We start from the raw sequence: 9,950 nt of genomic DNA, 5'->3' as shown, positions 1-9,950 counted from the left end.
AATAAGAAAAACAATCCTGATATCGAAAAAGCGCCGTGCGACTTTTCGACGAAACTTTTCTTTTCTACTACATAATATTGAATCATTGCAAAATTTATTTTGCCTTATCACTAGTATAAAATACCAACAATAAATATCAAGTCATATGCGGATCATTGTATATATCACATATAAAGCAACGGTATGCTTTGTTGGTAGTTGCTGGATACAGTCTTAACATTTGTTTCAACGTCGAATATTCATACAAGCAGGATACCACTGTTGCATATAACTTACATGGCCGCGCGGAATGTTCCATGGCGGATATCGCATGCATTGCGAGTAACAAGAAGCTCCCTGTTGAAAATGAGTGGGGCATCTACGGCACATGCTTGATCTGAGGTAGCCAATGTTGCCATAAATGCTGGAATAGGTTGCTGCATTGGCATTTCACCTGTTTATTGTCATTTGAAAATAAACAAAAGTATAAGCGTACCAGTTGATACATCTGCTAGCGCGTGTGGGAAAAGGTCATTATTAGCTAGTGTAAATACATCCATAAATTTTATAAAAATACAAGATAACATTTACGAAACCAATACTTGCATGAAGGTCATGTCTCCTGTAACGTTATAACCATGTCTTTCAGTATAGCTACCTCTGTCTGCAGTTTGTGGAGCTCTAACGTTACTTTTTGCGTAATGATTGGTTGACCATCCAGAATTAAAGATACTCCATTTCGGACAAGACAAGCCACTTGAAATGAAATTGAACACATTCCACTCGAATAAAATGTATTTAAAACTAGTTTGCAATTAATAAAATTCATTCATCATGTTTTGTTTAGGATGTTAAATATTTATGAACAAATCTGCAAGCAGTGCCCTGTAAGATCGCCTTTTCAAAAATCAGTAGCGTTTAAGGCATCCTAGTGTAAGTATTTATTACCATGTCTATTGATTTTTGTCGACAGTGGTGACATTTCGTAATCAGGCATGATGCAAAAACACTGATAATTCGTTTAGCCATTACTTCGTAGTACTGGCTAAACGAATTATCAGTGTTTTTGCATCATGCCTGATTACGAAATGTCATTTTCATTGTTCCTTATTCCTTATTCGAATAAGGAATAAGGAACAGTTCCTTATTCCTTAGTCACGCGTAGCAAATTTGATATATGATTTTAAAGAAAAATAATGCAAACATTTCATGAGTAAATAAAAACAAAATAACTGGAATACATTTAATATATGTATTACGTTACATATTAATGTTTCTTCTTCGCGCTTGCATAGGATTTCTTTCTTATACCGAACCGGCATTTTCAATTTCGAATACTAACTTCACATAAACAAACCCTGAAGCATATAACAATGTGTTACATTTATGTGATGTAAAAGAAAAATCCAGTACATTTAAACACGTTTGTTTTCATTTATAGTGTTGTTCCTTTTTCGCGGCTGAAAGAGGAATAATTTTCGAAAATGTAAATATAAATGCTGCACAAATAAATATCTGTTTTTCAGTCCTAAGTCTGCTTGTTTCTATAGATGACAACACACATTGTATGACGAAACCAAGCAGGATTCCAGACAGCGGAAGACTATCAACATCTTTTTTGCATGTGTTACATATTCAAACATTGTGTAATAATGCATTTATTATAATAAATTGAACAATATTAAAAATTAAATAAACTTTAAATTGAAAAAATCGTAAACCTTACTTTGATTCAAAAAGAACATCAACACTGCAAATGTATGACACCATATGTTTCTATTTTCAGAAAACACTTAACAATGACAAGAAATAATATTTTGTAATACGGTTATTATTTATAAATGTTTATGGTAACAAAATGATAACAAAATGATATAAAGCCCCTTTCCAATAAATCAGAAAAGAGGGGACCCTGAAGGAACTTCAGATGGTCTATTATGCTGGTTCCATTGACGGCAAGAAGGAACAGTTGATGCTGATGAAGACGCAAAAAGTATTGTTCCAGCAAACAACGCACCTGATGGCGTTTGCAAAAGAAAAATTGTGAAGGATTTATTTGTCCAGACAGCCGTTTTCATCAATTCATCTGCAAATAGTGTTATGTATTGTTGAATATTATTATTAATCATAATTAGTTTTATAAACAGTATTAATTATTTTTGTTATAAATGTTATTCAATATTCAATAGTATTAATAATATAATTATTATTGTTCATTTCTTATTATTGTTATGTTATTGTTAATTGTAAAGCAAGAGTTAAAACAGCCTTTTAAATGTTATGAAATTAATTTTACACTTATTGCACATAGTCATACTTAAATGTATTCTTTGCATTGCATTTAATTTTTTTAAACCTGAAAATGTTAGCGGTTATTGCATCCATGATAGCTTGCCAAACAGGGTTACTCAAGCTAGATAAGTGCATGAGGTCGATGGTCTTCTCCCTCTAAGAATTCTTTCATCTCACCCCACGCCTTGGCTTTATCATGCAAAACTGTACATGCAATGATAATGCGGGAAACTTGGCCTGGATTCATTCACATCTTAAAGTTTACTAATTATAAGTTAATATTTTGAAATTTAAATTAGTTAATATAGCGCATATGTAACATATTTCATGATAAACACAAATGCTATAGTGTTTATTGACACATTGCTACTTAAATAATACCTCTCCATGAAGAACATGAAACCCGCGCTTCAGGACAACGACTGTTCTTTCGATAACATTTCTTGTCATTGCAAGGGCTGTAGGGGTCCTGGTGTAAATATGCTACATTTACAATATTTATTTCAAACATATCATTGTTCATCAAAATCAACTAAGACATGTGCTATAAGAAAAGATTCAGCGCACTGTAAAGACTGGTAAATGTATTAAGTGTTCAAAAGATATGCACTGACCAGGATGCAGGTAAGGCGTCATGATAAACTTTTTTCATGGGTAGGCACTTTCCCTCTACATAATTCCATCTTACAAACCTTAACGCAGAAATATTTAACAACAATTATAGAATGTGGTTCATTTCATTATGTACATAATGTATTTACACATCCATTTTGTTCCATTAACCTTTTATGAATATAAATTTATATATTTGAAACAAAACAATGCATAACAATTAACGAAATAACAGTAAAAAGAAATCAATTCATTTTAGAATATTCACTTACCATGATGATGAGCCTCCAAAGTATCACTTAGTACTGACATTCTAAACACTTGGGCATCATGGGTGCTTCCAGGCAATGCTGCATGTTTGCGTGTGAATACACCTAAAATATGATTACATAGAATTAAATATTTGTCATTAAAATTGAGACGTATCGATATACTAAATCATTCAAATAGAATGGTACATCTTATTATTACAATGTAGCAAGAAAATAATACTATGTATTGATAATTCCCCGTCGCGTGCCCCTTAAACACAACGGTTAGACTAATTTAACTTCATTTACTTATATCTATTTGAATCGTTGCGTCATTTAATTTGAATACACGCGAGTTTTCGGGCGCAAAATATGAATAACACATTGGGAGTAAGGACTAAAAGGACGTGTTGTGTTAAACTAGAAACGGAATTATTAAATCGTACTAGGTCAAAAGTAAGTGTTACGGAATCTTTGATCTGTTGTGTATACCCGCAGGATTTATAGATATAGAAATACAATAGATTTCTACAATCAAGGAATATTCAAACTTTATAGGTACGATTATGCTTTTTAAACAAATTCATAAATACCTCTATGATGGCATTTTGCCTGTACACTGTGAAAGTGTTTTCTGTTAACATATTGTTCCTAGTGTTCATTGGAGCAATGATACGAACATGTTCGGTGGCACAAAGGTGACATCACCGCTTTAAAAAAAGAAGTAGGGAAAACACACGTTCTGTTTTCCCGTCTCCAAAAATACTACAACTATTGCAACTACTATACTGCTACTACTACTACTACTTCTACTACTACTACTACTACTACTACTACTACTACTACTACTACTACTACTACTACTACCACTACTACTACAACTACTACTACTACTACTACTACTACTACTACTACTACTACTACTACTACTACTACTACTACTACTACTACTACTACTACTACTTCTTTTTCTACTACTACTTCTTCTACTACTACTTCTTCTACTACTACTTCTACTACTACTACTACTCCTACTACTACCACTACTACTACTACGACTACTACTACTTCTTCTACTACTTCTACTTCTTCTTTTACTACTACTTCGACAACTACAAATGTGACTAAAACTACTACTACTTCTACTACTACTACGTCTATTACTTATTGGTACTACTACTACTACTACTACTACTACTACTACGTCTACTTCTACTACTACTACTACTACTTCTACTACTACTGCTACTACTACTACTACTACTACTACTACTACTACTACTACTACTACTACTACTACTACTACTACTTCTTCTACTACTTCTTCTGCTACTACTACTACTGCTACTACTACTCTTATTACTTCTACTGTTTCTACTACTACTACTACTACTACTTCTACTACTACTACTGCTACTACTGCTGCTACTACTACTACTACTACTTCTACTACTACTACTTCTACTACTAATACTACTACTTCTGGTCCTACTACTACAACTACTACTACTACTACTGCTGCTGTTGCTGCTGCTACTGATGCTGCTACTACTACTACTTCTAATAATAATGATAATAATAATAATAATAACAGTAATAATAATACTAATCCTAAAAATAATACTTATACATTACCGCTCCAAAAAAAGAAGTCCGGAAACACAAGTTCTGTTTTTACGTCTCAAAAAAATTGACTCTGGGAAACACAAAATAAGTATGTTTTCAAGAGGTGATTGTTTTTGGAGACAGGAAAATAGAACTTGAGTTTTCCTAACTTCTTTTTTTTATAGCGGTGATGTCCCCTTAGTGCCACCGTAAACATGGGTCCCGTGAATCGCCACAATTACGGATAGAAACCCAGCGATTTTGAAAACAAATCTGTTTAAAGCGAGATTATACGATTTTTATATGTGTTGAATTGTAATATATTGATACAAATATGTTATAATAACACACAATATGCACAAAAAATGATACATTTAAGACGAATTTCATAAAATGCAGCAAATACAAATTAGCGCCCCGAGCCGATTGTGACGAAGATAATTCGTACATATTTTCCTACAATAACCTATGCATTCGTCTTTTTAGTAAGTGTTTTTGTGTCGTATGAATCGATATCACTGCAGGAATCACTGCAGGAATTTCAAATGAACCGTTGAACTAAATTTAGATTCGCATCGTACATGCATGATACACATGCTGGCGAATTTGGCTGTACAGCCCTTTTCGATTTCAGAATTAAATATCTGGCTTATTTAGCATTTTTCGACACCTGTTCTTCTTAACTTTTATTTTAGTTTATATTGAAATATATGTATAATAAGTTTTTTCTACACATTTTATATTAATTAATAAATATTTGACAAGATCGTATATACCCGCTTTAATAATTTATTTAAGTTTGTTCTTCGTCGGGAATTTTGTTATTCTGTCTTTCAGGTCACACAGTTCGTCAGGTACACTGGTCACGACCCGTGAAACCGTGGCAATGTACACCACAAAAGTATCCCCTATTAATTGCAAAAAAACAACAAATCCGGAAGTATAAAATCTCAGTGATATCAATATTTGCTGCATCGGTGTAAATGGTTGATTCCGTCCAGTCGGTCTGTCAAGTATATGTCCGATCAGTATTTCTATATGCAGTCGATGTTCACAGTTGTACATCTAAATCGTCGTTGTATTTCGCCAGGGCCGTCAGATTCCGTAAATCTGTCAATTCGTCGAAATTTTCATGGCCGTCAAGCGTTCGCTTTTTCAATGTCAACCACTTTGCCATTGCGTTCTTTCTTCGGATGAAGATAACCGAAGTAAAATACCTTGGCTAAATCTTATCCAAAACTTAACCAAAACGTGCACCTGTTAGGATAACTATTTGTTCAGACAATCGCTAACCAAAAATATATCCTAAAATTGAAGATAACCAAAAGTTATCCGCTGGATAAGAGTTTTCCATATTTATACAATTGGCTGCAGCACTCTAACTGAAAATAAAGTCTGACATCGGACACTAAATCTTGTATTTCAAGATTTCATAATTCTTTTTCACAAAAAATTCATTTGTGATATTGTTTACTATCCCAATTGTCGTATCTTTGTATATATACTTATTCTGTCAAAATGTATTGATTTTTTGTTCAATGTAATATTCATTTTAATGTCGCTCTACACGGTCATTGTTTTACTATTATCTAAATACCTGAATATATGTGTAGTACATATATTGTGATAAAAACTTATAGACTTAGTCGAGTTCCACGTTCACGTTTTATTTATATGTTGTTCTTCGGACCTTCATTAATCCACCAAACATAATATTGTATATGTATAATTCCTACCTTAGATTGTTACTATATATTATTGCATTATGTGATATCTTACTACGAATGCATCGACAGAATTATATTTAATCTTACAAATGAGTTAACTGTATACTTTACATCATTATATCGGGAGTGACATGTTTACAGATAGACAGGTAAATACCATCTGACAATTGTTGTTAACAAACATGTACATTCGAGTATTTATCTTTACGTGTAGTGCACACCTTGATCTGGTTTTCCAGTTTGTTTTAGTCGATCTAAAGATAAACTCGAAATCCCACCGTAAACAATACACTTCACATTATTTAGAAACCCAATTAAAAGTTATACTACTTCATCCAATAACTTGTATTTTCTTTGTAAAATGATATGTATGAGTCATAAAAAATTTCGAAATTCTATTTATAAATGATATTATATAGAATTTAATATGACAACTTTTAATAGTCTTGCGAAACTAAAATGGATTCAAACGACATGCTTTACGAAGCGCTACAACAATTGTATCATATGGGAAGCATGGCTAACAGCTTAGTTCAAACGATTACAGCACAAGATAATAAAAAGCAATTTCTTATGGCTTGTCTTTTTTCAGAACAAGAACTTGTCTTAAAAGACTTCTCTGTTATGGAAAATTTCAAACAGTACATACATGTGTTGGCTACTAAACCAGTCGATCAGTTACCAATACCCGATGGTTATTTTATGAAAGGAAGATCAATATATTTGCGGAACAATTGTAACCATGGGGAAGCTAGACTTTTAGATCCAGACGGAGAAATTCGCAAAAAAAACAACACCAGCAATACACAGACAGTTAATGATGATTGCAATACATTTTTACAGGACATGGAGTTATCATTTAGGGAACAGTTTGGTGATTCTACGAGACCATACCTGCTTATTTACAGCCACTATGTGCCTTGTACTATACCTTCACACTTTTGTGCCGGGCTACTTAAACAGTTTGTCAGAAAAACGGGTTATAATGTATTGGTGGGATACACGGATGTGTTTTTCAAAAGCAATTGTGAAAAAGCATTAAAAACTCTTCGGGAATCTGGAATTCAGGTTAGACATATACCCCGGGAACAGTGGACTACTCAAATGTGTTGCTTGTTCAAATACATGATAATACTTCAACAATCTCAACAAAGAATGAAGGAGGAGAATGGAATTATATCCGTTCTATCTAGTCATTTATTGAGTGCAAAACAACCCATGGCGAAATGTATAAGGATATGTTGATCATTAAATGATTATAAATACATTGTCTGTATTGTGAATGTTTTATTCGAATGATTTGTCAAAGCAAAACAAAGATTGCACCAAGTGTTTGAGTTTGGAAAAGTGGATTATTTCTTAAAAAAATACGACGGATACGAAAGATGTACGAGGTATGTGATGTCGATTTTATTGATTATGTTGATTTTATGCCAGCGATAATAAATAAAAGGGTTAAAATTTCTTTGTTTTATTTAAAATCAATAGTAACAAGACAAAACAATAACGAATGAGTAATATTTGACAATTAGTAATGACGAGATGATGTCGAACTGTAAGGTCATATAGGGAATGGTGTATGTTTAAATGTTGCTGATGTGTTAATTTAAATGGTTTCACATAGTTGTCTTCTTTAAATCATTTATTGTGTACAGAAATCAAAATAGTACAAACTTTAAATTTGTCTGACCAACTAGCTCACTAAGTTAGATCATTATTTCGAAAGCATCATTTTAAACTAATACAAAAAAGAAATAAACAATTTTCCTTCATCTTCTTAAGATTGAAGTACAATAATATCATACAAAAATGGTGAAATGTAAATGACTAAATACCGTTTTCCGTTCTATTAAGAGTAACAAAACAGAATTCGACAGACAAGATTACATGCGAAAATGTAAATGAGGCAAGAGACGAATCGGATGTTAAAGATGAATGATCATTTATGTGACCCACCCCCACCTCGCCCATCTCCAGTGTATTGGACAAGTACTTTTGAACGAAAAAGTGCGCGTGCAACAAACTAAATAAGATGAACGGACAATTGACCGCAGCATATAATATAGAGGCGATCGGAATGGTCAGGAATACAACAGCTTGGCATGACAGGTCAGTTAAAGTCCATATTCATTTTAAGAAAGCAATAAATCTCAAGCTGTCATGTCGGGGGATATCAGTTATATACATCGCGGTGACTTTCCTTTGTATTACTAGTTATTATTTGCCAAAACATTTTACAAACTCAAAACAATTCTAATAAAACGCGGAACCTAATGAAGTGTGAATTATGTAATATGTGTGATTATTTAAAGTGATATTATGGGCATCTCGCAGTTTATAGGTGTCTATCGCATTCGTTGTTTATTTTTGGTGTTTTCTCTGCATATACACTTAAATTTGTCAATTCAGCATCAACATACTAAAACAATATCCCGGAAAGAGAAAAATAATACATTTGAATAGCAACCGCACTTTCGTTTTGACAACTGACGATGTGATTCTAAATTACGTTTTAGTGCAGATTCGTTCATACAACACAAAGACACTATTTTGTTTTACGGATCATTTCGGCTTACATGACTCACCAGTCATGTAAAATATCGAATATAATTTATATTTTTTATAAACAACTGGAAGCAAGATGAGTTTCAGAAATTGGTCAGTAATCATATTTTAACTAACTTTTTTGACCTGTTAATTCTTTTTAGCTCAATTCAACAATGAAAAATGCCCATAATATCACTTTAAGTATTCCAGATTCTAATCATATCGATCATTCGGTTGGATTGTATATGTTTTCCTTATTTTATTTCTTTATACATAACACAAATCTGACTTTTCAGTGTGTTCGAGTACTTCCGGTTGTATCAAGTAAATTCTGACGAGGATGTATCGACAGAGATCGACAGTTGAACATTTTGGATGCATTATGTTAAACTAACGATTCATTTATAATTAATTATCTTCTTTATGGCTTTGTTTTCTTTACTGTTTAAAATTATGTTGAACCCAGATACATGTTGTAAGGTCTGATCCATATGAAGCGTGTGATCATACAAATAAAACTGGGACCGTAAAAATTATGCATGGTACATTTTTACTTCCAAATGATTTTCTTACATGTCATTTCTTTAAATCATAGTCCATTAACGCCAACTACATTTATCTTCTTAAAATTAAAATCTGTATAAGCAATTGCTCAGACTACTGCATAGAGACTTGAAGTCGAAGCAGCAGATAATACAAGTCTGAAACGATACCGTTTCAAAACACAAAATGCAAACACTAACGTTCTTGAGAACGAATTTCATAGTATTCTTGAATGCCCTAAATTTAATTGTTTTCGTAAATATTATTGTACAAATTAAACATGACCGAGTGTATTTACCTGTGACAGGCTGACAATTTAAACACTGTACGCAATACATCAATTTTTGTTTTATAGCTTTTAAACTGAGAGCTGACTTATATTAGCAACAGTTTC

General features: G+C 32.6%; 2 long non-coding RNA genes across 2 annotated transcripts; one reads left to right on the top strand and one right to left on the bottom strand.

The window, feature by feature from the left end:
• Nucleotides 1-1,865: 1,865 nt before the first annotated feature.
• LOC127876970 (uncharacterized) lies at nt 1,866-6,606 on the bottom strand. Its single transcript, XR_008048176.1, has 4 exons — nt 6,476-6,606; nt 3,156-3,257; nt 2,336-2,475; nt 1,866-2,065 (listed from the first exon to the last, which is right to left on the bottom strand). It is a non-coding gene; the product is annotated as an uncharacterized LOC127876970 (long non-coding RNA).
• Nucleotides 6,607-6,935: 329 nt separating this feature from the next.
• LOC127879284 (uncharacterized) lies at nt 6,936-9,570 on the top strand. The gene is made up of 3 exons (XR_008048996.1): nt 6,936-7,860; nt 8,321-8,575; nt 9,310-9,570. It is a non-coding gene; the product is annotated as an uncharacterized LOC127879284 (long non-coding RNA).
• The last annotated feature ends 380 nt before the right edge of the window (nt 9,571-9,950 follow it).

Source organism: Dreissena polymorpha, chromosome 4 (genome assembly GCF_020536995.1).
Source record: "Dreissena polymorpha isolate Duluth1 chromosome 4, UMN_Dpol_1.0, whole genome shotgun sequence".
Classification (NCBI taxonomy): Eukaryota; Metazoa; Mollusca; class Bivalvia; order Myida; family Dreissenidae; genus Dreissena; species Dreissena polymorpha.
Note: the sequence above shows the minus strand (reverse complement) of the source record. Positions and strands in the feature narration are given on the sequence as shown.